Source organism: Puma concolor, chromosome B1 (assembly GCF_028749965.1).
Source record: "Puma concolor isolate L17-30 chromosome B1, mPumCon1.1.hap2, whole genome shotgun sequence".
NCBI lineage: Eukaryota > Metazoa > Chordata > Mammalia > Carnivora > Felidae > Puma > Puma concolor.
This window is the reverse complement of record NC_141670.1, coordinates 67,357,500-67,379,276: the sequence shown is the minus strand read 5'-3', so window position 1 is coordinate 67,379,276 and position 21,777 is coordinate 67,357,500. Positions and strand designations below refer to the sequence as shown.

Here is a 21,777-nt window from a genome sequence, read left to right as displayed (position 1 = left end):
AACCAATTATGTTATTGTCACCTGCAGGAATCATTTTCAATATGCTAATATTTACACAAAATTTTATTTATGTAAAAATGACCATTTCCACACATAACACACACATATAGTGCATTTGGGGTAATAGTTCCTGAAAATTTCAAATATAAGCACATGGCAAGCTCAAAAATATAAATAAACTCATCTTTAATATCATAGAGAAGATAAGATGAATGTTGTCAAACATTAGTCCCGTGTTGTAATTGTAGAAAGCAGCAAGTGCATAAGCACAAATACTTTACTGAAATGGATATAAAGTTGTAACTGCTTCTATGTTCTCATATTATATATGGTTGGGAAACCATATTGTAATTTTCGCTATATTTGAACATTGGTGAAGAGACTATTTGTCCTTAGAGAGATTACAACTCCATCTATACAAAAGAAAAACTACAATGTATACCTAATCCTTTTTTAAAAAAAGTTTTAAGCATTTATTGAACATCTACCGAATACAAGGTGCTGGGAATATATTAAGGACCAACATATCTCTCCCTGCTTTTAATGAGTCTAGGAAATGATTAATAAAAAAATGACAACTTAGTGATTAATGTTTAATTATAGCATTCTGCTATACTATGACTTAATTTAGTAATTATCACGTATTCTATTTACACGAGATGGAATAAAGTAATCATTTTGAAAATAACATTTCTGGTGTATTTCAGAATGACATTCACCATTTTGGCTTATTTCCTGGATCCTTCTCTCTCCTGTGTCCTTAATAACTATGTGTCATTTCAGTAAAGACAGCTCATACCATACCTATTTAGGATAAAGTTTTAGTTTTAATTATAATGATATGAAGAAACATTGATATTATTAAAAAACACTTCTTAGTTTTTCCACTAAAATATTAATAACCTAGCAAAACTCTTAAATACTACTGAATATTAAAAAATAGAAAAGAAACCAAACCTCAAATTGAAAACTGAGTCCCATTGTTTTTTGTCAACATCAAAAACACTGTAAAATCCTAGATATCACTCTCCACTCTCCTACTTGTCTTAATAAATAATTAACTTTGATTATTGTAAAGGGATATTTTTCCATTAATGGATAATCATTAAGGATATGCAAGTGTGTATATGATTGTATGTGCTATTATTTATGAAATTTTGAATAATAATGGAAGATATCGTCTTTTTTATGTTATGTGTTGTACATGTGCCCAGAGACAAAAGCAGTAACATTCACACTTAATAAAAGCAATAAGCCAATCAAGTTTTGGCATTTCAGCTCCTCTCTTAACCTTGAGTCTTCCAGTCCCTTGGCAATGGTTTTTGAATGCTAATGAAGAAGAATGAGAAAGCTCCAACTACTCATGAACTATTTTAACTCTAATACTAAAGAATGCACTCAAGTTTTCTGTGATACAATCCGGCCTCTTTTGGAGGTAATTAAAATTTTAAAAAATGGTCCCATTAAAAATGCAAAAGCTCCATGTGGGGTGATAAAATTACATCTATTTTGGCATCCATGCTGCATGCTCCTTTAGGACTAGAGATCTAGCTACATAAGCAGATGCATGAGAATGCCTTCAATTTTTCACTACTGATTTATTGGGTAGGAAGTGGTGTCTCTAATTCAAAATTTCCCTCTAGTACAGATTGATATTCAGAAATCTCCCACTGTTCATTAGTCTGTGATTAATATTTACGAGGCTCTCAACTTTCATGCCTGCTTAGTATAATAAAATCCTGCACAGTACTAGGCCTAACATAGTTTGTCTAATATTTGTCAGAATGTGTATAGGAAGTTCCAGACTGTAAGAAATGAGAGGTAAAACTTACTTTCGGAATCACTTCTTTTACTAGGAAATTAATAAACCTAGGAAAGTGTGACCTCCCAGCGCGGCATTGTGTGGATTTGTTGTTGGAGCTGGTGAGGAGAATTAGAGCCATGTTTTTCTTTCCCAAATTTCTGAAGTGTAATCAATCTAGTTCATTATAGATGTTTTTAAAAAGTTCAACTTTAATTACTGCTTTTGTACTTTAAGGTGAGGTCCTGAACTGATTCATACAAGAGAACTTGTTTTGGACGATGTAAAGGTTTTCAGTCCAGGCTGATTTAGTCTCATGATCCAGTTTTTCAAGGTAATAGATAGGTGACTTTGCGTAAAGTCCTCGACTGCCATGAGTTTCAATGTTTTCATTAGCAGAAAAAGGATAAAAGTACTACCTTGCTTTGAGGATAAAAGTGAAATGTGTGTTCTTACCAGGCAAACAGTACATCCTTAATAAATAGAACTTGCTTATGCTTTACACTGTAACTAACATCATTTTCCTATTGTCAATCAAATAGGATATTTCCTGTGGGACAGCAGATTGTTATAATTCATAAATGGGGAAAAGAAAAACAAATTATTGATTTTTCTATATAGCCAGTATTCCCAGTTTTTAAAGATTTATTTATTTTTATTTTTTTTTAATTTGTTTTGAAAGAGAGACAAGGAGAGAGAGTGGGGTAGGGGTAGAGAGAGAGGGGGAGAGAAAGAGATCTCACAAACCATGAGATCATTACCTGAGCAGAAATCAAGAGTCAGACACTTAACTGACTGAGCCACCCAGGTGCCCCAGTCTTCCCAGCTTTTAAAATAAGCACATCGGGGCGCCTGGGTGGCGCAGTCGGTTGGGCGTCCGACTTCAGCCAGGTCACGATCTCGCGCTCCGTGAGTTCGAGCCCCGCGTCGGGCTCTGGGCTGATGGCTCAGAGCCTGGAGCCTGTTTCCGATTCTGTGTCTCCCTCTCTCTGCCCCTCCCCCGTTCATGCTCTGTCTCTCTCTGTCCCAAAAAAATGAATAAACGTTAAAAAAAAAAAAAAAAAAAATAAAATAAAATAAGCACATCATGTTACTCACATGTGGCAAGATTTTTCTACTTGTGAATGTAGCAGAGATCGCACTGACAATAGAAATTCACATTTTAATTCTTGCTCTCACTTGTGCCAACAGGATCTATGGCTGGAACACACCTCACCCAAAAACCAAGTCTCTCACATTGATAGGAACGAAGGCGGTCAGCTCACTCCTTTGCTTGGAGGTGCTGTTTCAGTTGAGGGCCTGGAGCACTGAGTCATGGTGTGCAGGGTGATTTTGACATCGGCATAGATGATGGGATTTGAAACAGATACCTGTCTTACTCAAGAATTTTCACTAAAAGTGAAATTCACTAAAAGAAAATTTTGTAGGCAGCTTTAGGACACGGATGTCTAAAGACACAGAGAACTGCAGAGTTTATGTCATGGCAATTCAAGAGACTTGCAAGGGAAGTTATTTGGCAAAGGGGAAAGAACAGATACTTAGAGACAAAGATGGCTGAAATACCATGAAGCCGAATAAAGAGCTGCTCAAAGACCTCCACATCCCACAAGACCAGGCTGCATTTTTTGCATTTGAGTAATGTTTGATTTCCCCAGATGTCTCACCCAGTTCCCAAATGAGTCTGATCACAAAGTCTCACAGAGCAATTTTCCAGTTATTGTCACCTCACATCATCTGCCGTGTTAGTTAGTCTGCCCCTATTCTGCTTTTTGAGATACTACTGAAGGAATTTCAGAATTACAATTAATAACCTGTATTACCTTTCATGGTCGGTGCCAAGAATGTTAATAATCCAAAGCTTGGGGTGAAAGAAACTCATAAGATTTGCAGAAGAACAATTATTTTATCTCCTGAGTCTTAATACCACCTTTCCCCAGAGTCCTCATAGATTCTCACCTGAACAGCTCGCCCTACTGCTGACTTTTAGTATTTACCCAGTGAGATCACCGCCCCCCCCCCCCCCCCCCCGCCCCATACTACAAGCTGGGAAGTGTCCCTGATGCTCCCTCTCCATTCCTACGTGACTTCTTTCCTCATACCCTACCATCTACACCTCCCCAGATTTAATTTTTTTTAACGTTTATTCATTTTTTGATAGAGAGAGACAGAGTATGAGTGGGGGAGGGGCAGAGAGAGAGGGAGACAGAATCCAGAGCAAGGTCCAGGCTCTGAGGTGACAGCACAGAGCCTGATGCGGGGCTCCAACTCATAAACTGTGAGATCATGACCTCAGCTGAAGTCGGACGTTTAACCAACTGAGCCACCCAGGTGTCCCTACACCTCCTTAGATTTTAAAACAAGTATTTCTATGTATATCAATGGATGCAAAGGGGAAGTTGTAAGTACAGATTGGATGTATTTGGGCATCGGATTCATCAGACACTCTATCCTGTTATAAAATCAGCACTGATGTCTATTACTGATGTCTCAGTAATAGAAACCATGTTCTTTGAAATAAAGCAGAATAATTTCAACAGCCCTAGGAATTACTTGTATTGAGGCACAACATCCAAAACATATTATCATAATTAGTACTTCATAATAGTAGTGGGCAGGATTATTAATACCTTGTTTTTCTAATTGGATAATAAGTACCTTGTTTTTTTTTTTTTTAAATTGGAAGGTAAGAGATGCTTAACAGATGATAAGAAACAAAAATTATAACTTCCTCTCCATATAATTAATATATAAACTCACATATACAATGTGCTGTTGAAGTGACATCTTCCATTGTGTAACAGCTGACAGAGAGTTTTCATGGGCACAAAGCATAAATCTGACATGAGCCATTATTCACTAGTTTATGAATTCCTTTATATTTAGTTGTTTTCTATTATCCCAGACTGACCCTTGTAAGAAAAGATTGAATGCTGTTCCTACTCAAGTACCAGAGGATTTAGTTTTTATCTGAACTTCACATAAATAGCTCAGTAAAACACACCTGTTCATAAATAGTAGTCACATTCATATTCGGGATATGGGAAGCACAGAGAAATAAAATTGACACATTTAGTAGAGATTTATAACTAGGGCAAGGACAGTTTTTGAATAGACCTAATGCTTTGATGCGTTTGAGAAATGGTACTACTTTGAAGTTTTCTGTTTTCAAAACATAGGTTGGAAAAGCTAGAATGAACCACAGGATGCCTCCTGCCTGCCTTTTTAAAGTATATTATAGAAATTCTATAGTAAAGATTTTAACATTACTTCACCTACTTTCACTTTTAGAAATTTTTCCTTTAAAAAGTGGAATGTGTTTTGGAATACTAAATTCCCTATTTTCTTCCCTCTCTGGTACCCTATTGTTCTGATCTGTAGAAAGTTTGATTCTTCTAGGCCAAATCAAAACATAAATGCATAATTTGATTTCAGTATATTCACGATGTCTAATTGTTTGATAGAATTAATACAGTGTCTAGAGGTCTATCACTTCTAGTGTCCAGAACATTAAAAAATAAAAAAATAAATAAATAAATAAATAAATAAATAAATAAATAAACAAACAGACAGATTTATTAAGAATTCTGTGCACACCATATATACTACAGAACATATTTCAAAAACCAAAGTCCTCAACCTCTTTTTGAAGAGCTGAAAAACTTAGGGAAAAAACAAAACAAACAAACAAAAACAAAAACAAAACACCCTGACACTGACACCTGTGCTTTCAGATGGCATTTTAAAAGTTTGGTTGCTTTTCTTAATTTGGTTTTGGAAAAACATGAAAATCTGAAAACAGGAGCCTCTTGAATCTTACCCATTTTTCTGATTAGGCTATGTTTTATGCAGGAGTTGACAAATGGAGCAGGGATGCCAGAGTGGAAATGGAGTTAGTAATTAGAAGAAAGAAATAATTTGTGAATATAAAGGTGGAAATACAAAAGGAAAGTAAAACAAAGGCAAGAGCAAAATCTGTTAATAAAAAAAATACTACTGAAGTATCCATTGCATACCTACAAGAAAGAAATAATGGGTAAGAAAAAGATTCAGTAGGAACTAGGTCTGTCATGAGTTGGGTTCTAGATACTGTATGACCAAATTCAATATTATTCACGCCCTGCTATGTTCAGTACACTTTGTACAACCTTATAAAGGAAATGGAGAGGAAATAAGTGATTCCTATCCTTAAGGTAATTATAGTCAAACAGTGGGGTGCTTATAATTGTATGCCCTGACTTTCAAAAAGTGTTTAGGGAGCCTCTTCAAAGATGAGAGAAGGAATGGATATAGTTATATCCCTGTTTCAGCTACTAATTTACATTTCTGTTATGCTAGGCTTTCACTTGAAGAGAGAGTTTATATTAGTCTGGATCCCAGAAGGAAAGGAATAAATTTCAATTAGAATAAATCAAGGAGGGTGCAATAAAGAGTCTGTTTACAGTGAAATAGAATTGGTCACAAGAGACAGTGCGGTAATATGGGGAGAGTAATAATAAGGCTGTTGTCACTACTTTATCTGGGAAGGAAGGAGTTATATAGAGAGATGCCTCTTGTGAGTATCTGTCTCCTTTGATCTAAAGAAACAGCTGATTGCTTACAAAACAGCAGACATGGGGTGGGAGGAGTGGGGGAATAAGCAGTGGGAGGGTAGGGTGGATTCTATACTCTGGTCTCATGCTCCTTCTTCATGCAATCTCCAGTCAGGCTTTTCATTGACCCAAACAACCGGAAGCCATAGTATCCAGCCTTCTGGGATAGAAAGCAAGATAGTGAAGGCTAGAGTGTGTACCGGGGGATAGAAATGCAAAGCAGCAGCCACAGATTTCCTTGGCCAACGAGACTTGAAAAAAATGAATTCTAGTGAATATACAGAGCTACATCAAGTAAGGATTGTGACATGTGACATATACATTTAGTCTCTTTTTTTATAATATTTATTTTTGAGAGAGAGAGAGAGAAAGAGAGAGAGAGAGATACAGAGCACAAGTGGGAAGGGGGCAGCGAAAGAGGGAGACACAGAATCTGAAGCAGGCTCCAGGCTCTGAACTGTCAGCACAGAGCCTGATGTGGGGCTCAAACTCATGAACCGTTAGAGAACATGACCTGATCATGAGATTAACCGATTAACCGAATGAGCCACCCAGGTGCTCCTATATTTAGTTTCTAATTGGAATCATTTGACAACTGATAAAGAAAAATTGTGTAACTTTCCAAGCTGGGAGATGAGACATTATTTTTTAGGTGTATTTATTTATTTTGAAGAGAGAGAGAGAGACAGAGAGAGAGAGGGAGAGAGAGGAGGGAACAGAGAGAGAGGGAGAGAGAGGAGGGGTTAAAGGGAGAGGGAGAGAGAGAATCCCAAGCAGGTTCCATGCTCAGCCCAGAGCTGGATGCTAGACTAAATCTCAGGACCTCAGCAGAGATCAGATGCTAAAGAGCCAGATGCTTAACTGACTAAGCCACTCAAGCGCTGGGGAGAAGGAACATTCTTGATTTTTTTTTTTCCACCTGAAATAAATGCTTCTTTAGATAGCACTTTCTTATTTCTGGTAAAGCTTTAGAAAATGTCTCTTACCTTTCGTTACTGGTAAATATTTTCAGTAATTGTTGTGTAATAAATGTTTGTGTCCCCCCACCAGATCAAATTCATGTATTGAAGCCCTAATCCCCATTGTTTTTGGAGGTGGGGCCTTTTGGAAGAAATTAGGTTGTGAGGGTGAGCCTTCATGGATTAGATTCGTGCCCTTGTAAGAAGAGTCATAATAGAGAAGATTTCTTGCTATCTCTGCCACGTGAGGACACAGTAAGATGATGGCAGTCTACAAATTTGGAAGAGGGCTCTGCCCAGAACCCAAACATGTTGACATCCTGATCTCTGACTTCCTAGCCTCCTGAACTATGATAAATAAATTTCCATTGTTTAAGCCAGCCAGTCTGTGATATTTTGTTAAAGCAGCCTGAACTGGCTAAAGCAAACCTCTTATCAGAGAGGTGCTTCTACGTTTCTTGAAATGGGGCTGAAGCATTGGAACTGGGTAAGGCATAGAGCCTTGAAAGGTTTTGAGGTGCATGCTAGAAAGAGTCAATACTGCTGTGTAGAGGCCACTAAAGACATTCCTGGTGAGGGCTCGGAAATAAAAGAGGAGGGCTGGAGAGAAAGCCTTCATCTTCTTAGAGAATTCATAAATAATTTGGGGCGCCTGGGTGGCGCAGTCGGTTAAGCGTCCGACTTCAGCCAGGTCATGATCTCGCGGTCCGTGAGTTCGAGCCCCGCGTCAGGCTCTGGGCTGATGGCTCGGAGCCTGGAGCCTGTTTCCGATTCTGTGTCTCCCTCTCTCTCTGCCCCTCCCCCGTTCATGCTCTGTCTCTCTCTGTCCCAAAAATAAATAAATGTTGAAAAAAAAAAAAAAAATAAATAAAAATAAATAAATAAATAAATAAATAAAAATGGACTCTGGGGGCGCCTGGGTGGCGCAGTCGGTTAAGCGTCCGACTTCAGCCAGGTCACGATCTCGCGGTCCGTGAGTTCGAGCCCCGCGTCAGGCTCTGGGCTGATGGCTCGGAGCCTGGAGCCTGTTTCCGATTCTGTGACTCCCTCTCTCTCTGCCCCTCCCCCCTTCATGCTCTGTCTCTCTCTGTCCCAAAAATAAATAAACGTTGAAAAAAAAAATTAAAAAAAAAAATAATCATGAACAGAATGTAGAAATATGGATGGTAAAGGCCACCCTGATGAGGTTTCAGATGGTAATGAGGAATATGTTATTGGAAACTGGAAGAAAGGCATTTCCTTACGGTAAATTGACAGAGAATTTAGTTAAACTACGGTAGTGTTCTAGCATTTTATGGAAAGTAGAACTTGAGAACGATGAAATTGGATAATCAGCTGAGATTTATAAGCCAAGTGTTGAAAGAGTGATTTGGTTTCTCCTGATACTTATAGTAAAGTGAGCAGAAATAAATGAATTAAAGAGAGAATTGTTAAGCAAAAAGGACCCAAAACATAAATATTTGGAAAAATTTTAGCCTGTCTATAATACAAAAAAAAAAAAAAAAAAAAGGAAATGCTTGTTCAGAAAAGAACATTAAGGGTGGGGAAGACCAGCCCCTTAATAAGGAGGTTAACATAGTGTGAACCACAGAAGTAATCAGCTACCCCTGCAGGGAGAGTGCCAGTTTGAACTGAAGGGGATGGAGACTGGATGGAATGAAGGAAAGCTCTTAGATGTCCTGAATTTTATGGGATGAGCCCACACAGCTATTTTTAAAACTTTTTTTTAACATTTATTTATTTTTGAGAGACAGAGAGAGGCAGAGCATGAACAGGGGAAGGGGGGGGGAGAGAGAGAGAGAGAGAGAGAGAGAGAGAGAGAGAGAGATACAGAATCTGAAACAGGCTCCAGGATCTGAGCTGTTTGCTAGCACAGAGCCAGACGCGAGGCTCGAACTCATGAACTGCGAGACCATGACCTGAGTTGAAGTCAGACGCTCAACCAACTGAGCCACTCAGGCGCCCCTCCCACACGGCTATTTATCTGTGAACATGCATTATTATTTAAGATAAAGGAAAAAAAAATGACTCCAAGGTGATTCAGTGATCATGAGGGCTACAGTCTCAGTTTGAAAGAGACAAAACATCACCCAGAAGCTTGGGGGTGCAACCCTCACCCTACGGAGCTGCAGGGACATGGCCACCCACTGCAGTGGGTCTGGAAGTCAGAACATCAAGTCAAAAGGGGTTATTCTCAAGCCTTAAAATCTTAGGGAGTTTTGCTTTCCTAAATTTTAGACTTGTCTGGGACTACTCACCACTTCCTTCTCATTTCTCCCATATGGAGTGGAATGTCTATCCTATGCCAGCACCATCATTTTATTTTGGAAGCACATAACATATTTGATTTCATAGGTTCACAGCTAGAGAACAATTTTGCCTCAGTGTGAATCAAAGTCTTTCCCATATCTAATTTAGATGACATTTAGTTAAGACTTTAGATTTGATGCTGGAACAAGTTAAGACCTTTGGGACTGTTGGAATAGAATGCGTGCATTTTGCATGTGAGAAAGACATGAATTTGAGGAATCAGGGGTGGAATGCTATGACTGAATTGTGTCTCCCCCACACCTCAAATTCGTATGTGGAAGGCCTAATCCCCAATGTGATATTATTTGGAGGTGGAGCTTTGGGGAGGAAATTCGGTCATGAGGGTAGAGCCCTCCTTAATGGGAATGGTGCCCTTAAGAGAAGAGACATGGAGATATGATCTCTCTCACTGTCAGCCATGGGAGGACACAGCTTAAGGCAGCTATCTGCAGATCAGGGAAAGGGCTCGCCACCGAAACTCGAGCGTGTTGGCAGCCTGATATCTGACTTCCCAACCTCTAGAAATACGAGAAATAAACTTCTGTTGTTTGAGCCATCCAGTCCACGGTACTTTGTTAAATTAGCAGAACTAAGTTAGAAATCTGTGGTAAAAGTTATGCACATGATTAATACCAGTGGTTGTATTATTATTTTCCCATTACTTTTACATTTTCTTTAGGTAAAGCTGCATGAGTAATTTGTGTTTAACAGGCTAAAAGTTTATAAAATATGTTTAGAAATTTACCTGTATTTGGTAATTTTTAAAATTTTCTTAATCTGTGTATATGTTCTCAGTATGCAGAGTAAGGGAAAGGGGAGGACTTTGTTTTATTTTGTTTTGTTTGCATTTTTTTATTCATATAAACGACGAAGTGGTGTATATCTCATACGGTGTGTTTTGTTCTTTCAGCACTACATTTTAAAGATATATTCGTGTTACTCTGCATATTTACTATACTGCTTTATAGTCACTCATAGGAAACCTATAGTAATATCCACCATATTTTACTTAATCACTTCCTTAATAATAAGTGTACTCATGTGGCTTCATTAAATTGGTGGGTTGGTTGGTGGCTGAACTTAGCAAGAAAGCCTGAGATGGATGAGCCTTCCTCTCTCCATGTGGTTTTCTGTCCTTCAAGGATGTTCACAAGACTTCCATCAAAGGTGACTGCAACATTCTAAAAGGGAAAGCTCCTGTCAAGCCTTTGCCTCACTTGTGTTTGCTTATGTTCCTGGAAAGAAATAACATGCTTAGGGGCAATGTGCAAGGAGAGTCACCAAAAGCATTGATACTGGGAGATAGGATTCACTGGAGATCATTATCATAAAAAATTATCATATAAGGTAATGGCTCAATTTTTTTTAATTCTTTTTCTTTAATTTTTTTTAATGTTTATTTATTTTTGAGAGAGAGAGAGAGAGAGAGAGAGTCAGTGGAGGAGGGGCAGAGAGAGATGGAGACACAGAATCTGAAGCAGGCTCCAGACTCCGAGCTGTCAGCACAGAGCCTGACCCAGGGCTCAAACTCCCAAACCATGAGATCATGACCTGAGCCGAACTGACTGAGGCCCCCCTCATTTTTTTTTATTCTTAAGACAGTTACCTATTAGCACTATTTTATTGAATAGTCCATCATTTCCCATTGATTTGGAGTGTCACTTGTTGGCCTACATGCATTTTGTCTATGTCTGAATGTTCTGTTTCTTTCAGCAGTCTTTCTCTTTCCTCATACTTTTTGCACTATTTTATTCATTGAGCCTATATAATACGTATAAATATCCAGGAGAATGAATCTAACAATTTTCTTTCTCAAAACTTATTGGCTATTTGAGTGAGTGCGTGTGTATGTGTCTGTGTGTGTGTGTATCTGTGTTTGTGTGCCTGAGTGTGTGTGATGTTACGTAAACTTTTCAGTTTATCAGGTTAGAACATGATTAGAACTTTTATCTGATGAGGCACCTGGGGAGCTCAGTGGGTTAAGCATCTAACTTCTGACTTCAGCTCGGGTCATGATCTCAGGATTCTCTTGACTTGGAGCCCCGCCTCTGGCTCTATGCTGACAGAGTGGCCTGCTTGGGATTCTCTCTTTGCCCTTCCTTCCCTACCCTTTTCCTCCCCCTTCTCCCCACGCACTATCTCTCTTTCTGTCTCTATCAAAATAAATAAATAAACTAAAAAAATTAAAATTAAAATGTTGATATATGAGGTGTTTATTAATTTACATAGTAACTGAGTTTTAACATTTTTAAAATAATATGATATGTATTTCTATTTATCTGATTTATTTTTTAATTTGATTCATTTTTAATTGCTGTATCAAGGAAAATTAATTTTTTCTTGGGTATATTCATAGATATTTTACCTTTTACTTGCTAATAATAATAGATTCTTTTTTCCATTATATCTCCTGATTGGTTTCGTTCATATGCATAAAGTTATTAATTTCTGATATTAATTTTGTGCCCCTTAACATTTTGAATTACTTTGTTTTAGGTCTCCAGCCTATATTCTACTGTTATTTATATTCAGTCATATCATTTTTAGAGATGGATAATTTTACCTCCTCTTTTCTAACCAAATTAAGTCTTCATTTTTATCATTGCAGTGGCTAGCACTTTCCTCTTATTTTTAAAATATATATTTCTGGGGCGCCTGGGTGGCTCAGTCGGTTAAGCGTCTGACTTTGGCTCAGGTCATGATCTCAGGGTCCGTGAGTTCGAGCCCCGTGTCGGGCTCCTTGCTGACAGCTCAGAGCCTGGAGCCTGCTTCGGAATCTGTGTCTCCCTCTCTCTCTGACCCTCCCCCGTTCATGCTCTGTCTCTCTCTGTCTTAAAAAAATAAATAAGCATTAAAAAAAATTAAAAACAAAATAAAATATATATTTCAAAATTGGCCTTAATCTAGTGGTGTTTCAACAATACATAAAAATATTGATGGAAAGAATAAAAATTTCAGAAGCAGACATATGTGTTATGTGAAAGTTAAAATATAATAATAATAATAATAATAATAATGGTTTATTAAAACTGTAGAGAAGATATAGGTTACATTGTATGTTGAGATAATCACCTATCTAATAAGAAAAATGTATATATAACTCATTTTCTGTGTAAAATAATACCTAGAGAGGTGAAAGAGTTAAAATTACACTAATACTAAATAGTATTAAAAGATTGGTATTAAACAACAGTATAATAACAGCATTAAATGCATCAACAATTTAAATATTGGGGAAGATGATACCTTTTAAAGAAAAACCCCACATTCTTAAAGTCTAGAGGTGAAGCTTGATAAAGGTGATTATATTTTAAAAATGAACAATGGTTAATGCAATCCATAAAATGAGCAAAATATAAAAGAAGAATTCAATATTCTGACTATAAAATGAATTACTAAAATCAAAAAAGCAAGAAGTTAAAAAAAATTTAGCAAACAAATAGCTATTCCTCATGTGAGGGGGGAAGAATTAATTTACCCCCCCTCCAAAAAAAATGTGGTATTTATTTTCACCAATCCATTGGTAACAAAAATAAAGTGTGTTTACAACCAGCACTGATTCTGGGGTGCTTGGGTGGCTCAGTCAGTTAAGCACCTAACTCTTGATTTCAGCTCAGGTCATGATCTCACAGTTTCTGAGTTTGGGTCCTGAGTTAGGCTCTTCACTGACAAAGCGGAGGCTGCTTGGGATTCTGTCTCCCTCGTTCTCTGCCCCTTACCCTCTGGCGCTCTCTCTCTCTCTCTCTCTCTCTCTCTCTCTCTTAAAAAAAATTAAACAGGGAGCCTGAGTGGATCCTTCCATTAAGCATCCATCTTCAGCTCAGGTCATGATCTCACAGTTTGTGTGTTTGAGCCCCGTGCCCCGCTTTAGAATCAGTTCTGTGCTGACAGCTCAGAGCCTGGAGCTTGCTTCAGTTTCTGCCCCTCCCCTGCTCATGCTTTGTTTCTCTCTGTCTCTCAAAAATAAATAAATGTTAAAAAAAATAAAAATAAAAAAGGAAATAAACATTATAAATCCAACATTGGTAAAGATCTGATCAAATAGGCATTCTCACGTACTACTGTTAGAAGCATAGATAATTTAGGCTTTTTGGAGAATGATTTGATGTTACCTTTTAAAATTAAAATATGACTCTGCTTTAAAGAAGCAATAACATCTCTCAGTATCTCCTCTTAATTAATGCTCATAAATGACCACAAAGTAACATTCGTAAAGATATTCACTGCAGCTTTGGTTGCAATAAAGAAATTTAAAAATAATTTAAATGTCAAACAGTAGAGGAATGCTTAAATACACTATGAACAACCAAAAAAAGAAATCTCACACTATACAAAATCTTGCAGCTATACAAATGATAGGTTATTGACAAATGACATAGAGGTCTCTCCAAAATGGTTAATTTTTAAAGAAGACATACCAGATTTAAAAGAATACTAGATATTTTAATGCATTTATGTGTAATTGTTTCAAGAAATGGATTGAAAGTTTATTCAGCAATATGTCTCGTCTTCTAAAGAGAAAAGTTCTAAGAGTGCTTATAAAAGGAGTACTTATTATTATATAAGCTTCTTGATGGTTTCAATATTGCATATATATTTCAAAATATATAAAGAAAACAAGCAGCTACATAAGTTTTCAACTAAAGAAAATTAGAGACATTTTAGTCTCTAATCATCATTTTCATTTCACAAATTAGGAATATATAATGGTAAAGAGTGTTCAATGAAATTGGCACTTATATTGCTAATAACAGTGGAATTGCATGTGGAAAATATTTAGTAATTAGCATGAAGGATCTTTCACATATTTCTACCTTTTTTAGTAGTAATTCACTTTCTAGTTGACTATCCTGAAAAAACAATAATAAACAGGAATGAAGCTTTGTGTATAAATACACTCATAATATTATTATGTATTGTAGTAAATATATGTAAGCAACCAAAAAGACCATATATGAATGAATATGTAAATGGTAATAGAGACACTTGATGCAATAGAGTACACATGTTAAAAATATAAAACACTAATTTAGGATTAATGTTCATTCAGTGAAGTTATAACAAAAAAGCACAATATTGTATGGATGATATGATTAAACCATTAATAAGAAACTAAACAAAGCCCATGCTTGCACTGAAGGTAAATATACCCAAAGTTTCACTTTTTGATCAAGTTTAGAGACAGAATTAGCTCATTTTTAAAAGTCTGCCATCTTTGTTCAAAGAGAATAGTCTACTTTTGTAACAAAAAATATATCATATATTTCTATGTGCTGATAGAAATAAAAGAGTATGTATTAAGTCTGGATAAAAAGCCCAGGTAGCACTCATTATAACTGCTCAATGTTTCAATTTTGAATATGCACTTACTAAGTGGCTAAATAAATGAACAGACTGCGAACCCACAATTATATAGTCAATTAACCTTCAAGAAAAAGAGGCAAGAATATATAATGGGAAAAAGATAGTCTCCTCAACAAATAGTGTTGGAATAACTGGACAGCTACATGTAAAAGAATGAAATTTGATCACTTTCTTATACCATACACAAAAATAAACTCAAAATTCACTAAGGACCTAAATATCAGACATGAAACCATAAACATCCTAGAAGAGAGCACAGGCAGTAATTTCTCTGACATTGGCCATAGCAACATCTTTCTAGATATGTCTCCTGAAACAAGAAAAACAAAAGCAAAAATATACTATTGGAACTACATCAAAATAAAAACCTGTGCAGCAAAGGAAATAACCAACAAAACTAAAAGACAGCCTACTGAATGGGAGAAGATATTTGCAAATGACATATCTGAGAAAAGGTTAGTATCCAAAATACATAAAGAACTTATACAAGTCAACATCAAAAACAAATAATTCAATTAAAAATAGGCAGAAGAAATGAACAGACACCTCTCCAAAGAAGACATACAGGTAGCCAACAGACACATGAAAAGATGTTCCAGATCAGTCATCGTCAGGGAAATACAAATTAAAATACAATGAGATATCACCTCACACCTGTTGCAATGGCTCAAATAAAGAACGCAAGAAACAAGTATTGGGGAGGATGTGGAGTAAAGGAACCCTTTACTGCACTCTTGGTGGGAATGCAAACTGGTGCAACCACTGTGCAAGAGTATAGAGATTCCTCAAAAAATTAAAAATAGAACTACCATATGATCCAGTAATTGCAAGAGTGGGTTTTTACCCAAAGAATATAAAAACACTGGTTCAAAGGGATATATGCAGTCTTTTATTTATTACAGCATTATATACAGCAGCGAAACTATGGAAGCAATACAGTGTCCATTGATAGATGAATGGATAAGGAAGATATAATGGAATATTCTTCAGGCATAATAAAAAGTGAAATCTTGCCATTTGCAACAACATGATGGATCTAGAAAGTATAATGTTAAGCAAAATAAGTCATTCAGAGAAAGAATACCATATGATATGTCACTCATATGTGGAATTTAAGAAACAAAACAAAGAAAAAAAATAAGAGACAAACCAAAAAATGGACTCTTAACTACAGAAAACAAACAGATGGTTACCAGAAGGATGGTGAGTTGGCGGGGGGGGGGGGGGGCTGGGGGGGGGTGGGGGGGTGGGTATGGGTGAAATAGGTGAAGGAAACTAAAACTACACTTCTCTTGATGACCACTTAATAATATATGGAACTGCTGAATCGTTATGTTGTACACTTGAAACTAATATAACAAAGTATGTTAATTATACTGGAATTTAAATAAATAAATAAATAAATAAATAAATAAATAAATAAATGTACAGACTATGCTTCATGCTTCAGTAAAAATTCATCCATGTAAAGACTTATCTGCAAAGAACGATAGACTTACTGGAAAAAACATTTTGAAAATACCAGAGTAGGGGTGCCTGGGTGGCTCAGTCAGTTGAGCATCCAGCTTTGACTCAGGTCATGATCTCATGGTTCATGAGTTTGAGCCCCACCTCCGGCCCTGTGTTGACAGCTCGAAGCCTGGAGCCAGTTTCTGATTCTGTGTCTCCTTCTCTCCTCCCTTCCCCTGCTCATGCTCTGTCTCTCTTTCTCTCTCAAAAATAAATAAACATTAAAAAAAAAAAAAGAAAATACCAGAATATGTTTTGATGTTAAATTAAATGAAAAACATGTAAATACAAATAATACCTGCACTGAAGATAATGAAACAATAAATTCATAGTATAAATAAGAATATAATAGTTGAATATTAGAGGACCAATGGAAAATGTTATGATTGGTAATACTAATAAATAATTTGCATAGTAAAATGAAATTAAAATTTGGCTTGAAGAAAATGGTTTGCAGCTGTAATTTTGTTTTATTTTATCTTCAAATTATTTTTTTTTTACCATTTATTTACTTTTAACAGACAGAGACAGATTGTGAGTGGGGGAAGGGTAGAGAGAGAAGGAGGCACAGAATCCCCAGCAGGCTCCAGGCTCTGAGCTGTCAGCAGACCCCGACACAGGGCCCAAACCTGCAAACTAAGTTTTCGCAGCTGTGATTTTAATAGATAGAAGAATGCAGCAGAAAACAATGGAATGGAAAAATTGGAAACAGGAAAGTTTTCTCCTCTCAAGACATCATACCACAGTGTTAATCACAGATTATTTTTTTTATATTTCTCTAAACTATACTGTCTTTGAATATCTGCTTTGAAATTCATATATATATATATATATATATATATATATTTACAAATTCTATATTCAAAAGAGCACCTTTGATAATGTCTTAACTCTCATTTCAACAATTTGGAAGGTTTTCCATTTTTAAGTCTGTTATGGGCAATTTGGTGACTGAACATCAGACTTTAAAAATGAATGTGATTTATTACAAATCTCTGAAAAGGCATATTCATTTCAAAGATTGAACCAGGCATACATACTATAGAAATGAAGACAAACAAGTCAAAAGTAGTTGAATTTGTATAACTACTTCATCAGTTCTGCTTGAAATTTTAATCTTATTAGCTTTAGTAGCTTTTCCCTGGTAACTTCTTTTAATTGGCACAATGCTGCTGTAGAGAAACATGTAGTGAAGTTTTATGAGGAAGAAAGTAGAAATAGAAAAACCAAAGTGTGTCTGATACTTACGTTGTAAGCCTGCCCCAAAACTATAATTTTGTTGGTTTTATCTATGTTTGCACAATGGTGATTATGCTAGTTACTTCCCAGAACACTATAAGAATAAGTTAGTTTTAAGAATATCAGTGTTTTAAGTCATGAAATTCTTATATAGGGCAGAAGCAACATACATATAGCTAGAATGTTTATAACAATGAATTGAAAAATGGTGCTTTTTCACATGGATGGAAATTAGATGGTTGCTGTCTATTTATTTACTTATTTGTTTGTGTATCTGTTTGTTTATTTATTTATTTATTTATTTATTTATTTATAATTTATTGTCAAATTGGCTTACATACAACACCCAGTGCTCATCCCAACAACTGCCCTCCTCAATGCCTATCACCCACTTTCCCCTCTCTCCCCCCACCATCAACCCTCAATTTGTTCTCTGTGTTTAAGAGTCTCTTATGGTTTGCCTATTTTTTTCCCCTTTCTCTCCCCCATGGTCTTCTGTTAAGTTTCTCAAGATTCACATATAAGTGAAACATATGATATTTGTCTTTTTCTGACTTATTTTACTTAGCATAATACCCTCCAGTTCCATCCACGTTGCTGCAAATGGCCAGATTTCATTCTTTCTCATTGCCAAGTAGTATTCCATTGTATATATACACCACATCTTCTTTATCCATTCATCAGTTGATGGACATTTAGGCTCTTTCCATAATTTAGTTGCTGTCTTTTTAGAACTATTTTTTTCCCCTTTCTCTCCCCCATGGTCTTCTGTTAAGTTTCTCAAGATTCACATATAAGTGAAACATATGATATTTGTCTTTTTCTGACTTATTTTACTTAGCATAATACCCTCCAGTTCCATCCACGTTGCTGCAAATGGCCAGATTTCATTCTTTCTCATTGCCAAGTAGTATTCCATTGTATATATACACCACATCTTCTTTATCCATTCATCAGTTGATGGACATTTAGGCTCTTTCCATAATTTAGTTGCTGTCTTTTTAGAACACTTAATTAATGTCAATTAACTTAGAGCTCAATAATGACATTTTTTTCTTATTTTACTACAGTGATTTTAAATTTATTATAATTATTTGACATTCTCTTACTTTTCAATCAATAATAGGATCTTTAAAAGTGACTTTTTTGGGGCGCCTGGGTGGCGCAGTCGGTTAAGCGTCCGACTTCAGCCAGGTCACGATCTCGCGGTCCGGGAGTTCGAGCCCCGCGTCGGGCTCTGGGCTGATGGCTCAGAGCCTGGAGCCTGTTTCCGATTCTGTGTCTCAGTCTCTCTCTGCCCCTCCCCCGTTCATGCTCTGTCTCTCTCTGTCCCAAAAATAAATAAACGTTGAAAAAAAAAATTTAAAAGTGACTTTTTTATATCTCTGTATAACAATCAGTCAATTAAGAGTAGATAAAAAAAAACACAAAGGAACTGTTACTGAAAGGATCTGAGTATAGCTAACATTTCTGATGATAGTCAGGATAATGGCAACTTATTGTTTAGTGGGTACAGGTTCTCCCTTAGAGGTGATTACAACACTTTGGGATATTTAAGTTTATTTATTTATTTTGAGAGAACAAGTGGGAGAGAGGCAGAGAGAGAGGGAGAGAGAAAATCCCAAGCAGGCTCCTCACTGTCAGCATGGAGCCCAATACAGGGCTTTAACTCATGAACTATGAGATCATGACCTGAACTGAAACCAAGAGTCCATCACTTAGTCTAAGTCACTCAGGCACTCCTGGAATATTTTTAAACTTGAGCTGATGGTCACACAACATTCTGAATATATTAATACTATGAATGATACATTTTGAAATGTTTAATATTGTGTTATGCGAGTTTCACCTAAAATATTAGAAAACAAACAATGTAAATCAAAGTATTAATGATGGCTAAACTAAATCTAACAGCAAAAGAGGAGTAGGAGTTGCTGACTGAGTATAACTCAAGACAACCCTGACGATATTAAACAATGCTGTCCCTGCTTTGGGGCACATTGAACAGCAGTTTTATCACATCCTCAGTTCCATCTTTAATTTTACTTAATGGTTGCAGGGAAAAGAAACAAACAATGAAAACATAAACATCCAACAGAAGGCCATTAGATATAGTCAATTAGATATAGAAACAAATTAGATATAAAAACAAAGCAAAACAAAAATATCTATACAATTTAGGTTATTCACCTGAAGGAAGTAAAAAGCAATACATTTTTAATATTTGCATTTAGAGATTCTCTGAGTCCACTGTACTTCTAGAATCTTTGGTGTAATTTTAGCATTTAGTTCAAAACAGTCATTTACTTATCATGGAATATCAGTCAGGTATCTTAAATCTTTTCATCCCTTGGGGTGCCCAGGTGGCTCTGTCAGGTGACTGGCTCTTGATTTCGGCTCAGGTCACGATTTCACGATTCATGAGTTCGAGCCCTGCCTTGGGCTCTGCAACGACAGTGTGGAGACTGCTTGGGATTCTCTCTCTCTTAGCCGCTCCCCACACCACTTCTTTCTCAGGATAAATGAACTTAAAAAAATCTTTTCATCCCTTATATTTTATATAGGGAGACAACCTAGATAGTTGTCTAATATTCATTAGTTAAACTCATCAAAAAAGGAGAAAAAAAATCAAAAATGAAAACAATATTACAGGAAAGGAAGCAACAAAAGCAAGAAAGGATTCAAAAAATAAATAGAAAAGACGACAATAATAACAACATACCAGCAATCCCAGAAGAATATTAACTGAACATTTTTTTGTGCATGTGGAAAATAATAACATACCTATTATTTCCTTCCTTTAAATACTGGTATGAATTTTAACATGAAACAATATTCCAATTCAAGTTCATCATGATTGTTTGTATAGGGTGTTGTGGAGTTACCTGAATTTCAGTACTGTTATTGCGACATTTTGAATAAGTTACTTTATTTGAGCTTTGGTTCTTCTCTTTTTTATATATTCTAAGAATGCAAACCAGTGAATATTAGAGAAATACATGTACAAAGTCTGATATATTGTAGGAGCTTAGTAATTACAGCTATTACCATTAATGATAATTGCAAAATATCAAGAAAATATATTAAAATTACAAATAATGCAGTTTCTTTTCTAGAATTTAGATAATTGCCCTGAAAAGGGAAGATAAATACATCTAAGAGCTCTGATTTTATTTTCCCCCCTCAGCAGGCTTTCTTTTCTGCTCACTTTCTTTTGAGGTTCACTTAGCTATTTTGGCTTTAAAATAATTTATCATCTTCTACCTACTTAAGAAGATACATGTTGTATTATGGGGGTTAACTCTCTAGCATTTCATAGTAACAGCTGCTAATTTGCTTTGATGTTATTCTTTAATTTATGTCTACAATGGGTGGGTGAGTGATGGATGGCCTGCACAGATCATTTCTCTATTCAGAGAACTTAGCGCTTGGATACTTGGAAATGCCATATGGAGAAATATTTCTGTTTAGCACATTCAAGCGTATGAGCTTATGCTTACATGAAGCCTGATTCTATATCTTTATTTATTGATGAGCTTTTCAATGCCAATCCATCAACATTAAAATATGGAATGACAAGAGATTTTCCCTAAAGCACAATGATCTAGTATGATACATAATTTCATTATTATTTTTCCAAGAGAAACTGTGAAAAGTTCATCTGAGAGGAAGGTCATTGAATCCCACTTTTTTCTTCTGATGACTGCAAATGATTAAGTGTTGTCCAGTTGTCATGGCTGGTTATAATAAACAATTTGGTTTAGAGAAATGACAGAGCCAGTGATCTTTCATTTAACTCTTTTAATTTATTGGTGCGACTGACAAAGTTTAAATCACTAGAATATATTTTACACAAGCATTTTCTGTTTGTTTCTACTGAAGATTTTATTCCCCCATTATTTGGTCATTTTATTTTAAAGATGATTGAAATCATTTCTTGTTTTCACACTATGTCATGCTTTAGTCACACAAGAAGTGTCGGTTCATCAGCACTTTTTTTCTCAAT

General features: G+C 36.0%; 1 protein-coding gene and 1 long non-coding RNA gene across 7 annotated transcripts in view; one reads left to right on the top strand and one right to left on the bottom strand.

The window, feature by feature from the left end:
• FSTL5 (follistatin like 5) overlaps positions 1-21,777 on the bottom strand; it is a 780,922-nt gene that overhangs the window by 2,504 nt on the left and 756,641 nt on the right. The gene's annotated exons all lie outside the window — the stretch shown is intronic.
• Positions 4,027-7,729, top strand: LOC147581677 (uncharacterized). The gene is made up of 2 exons (XR_015250148.1): positions 4,027-4,199; positions 7,441-7,729. It is a non-coding gene; the product is annotated as an uncharacterized LOC147581677 (long non-coding RNA).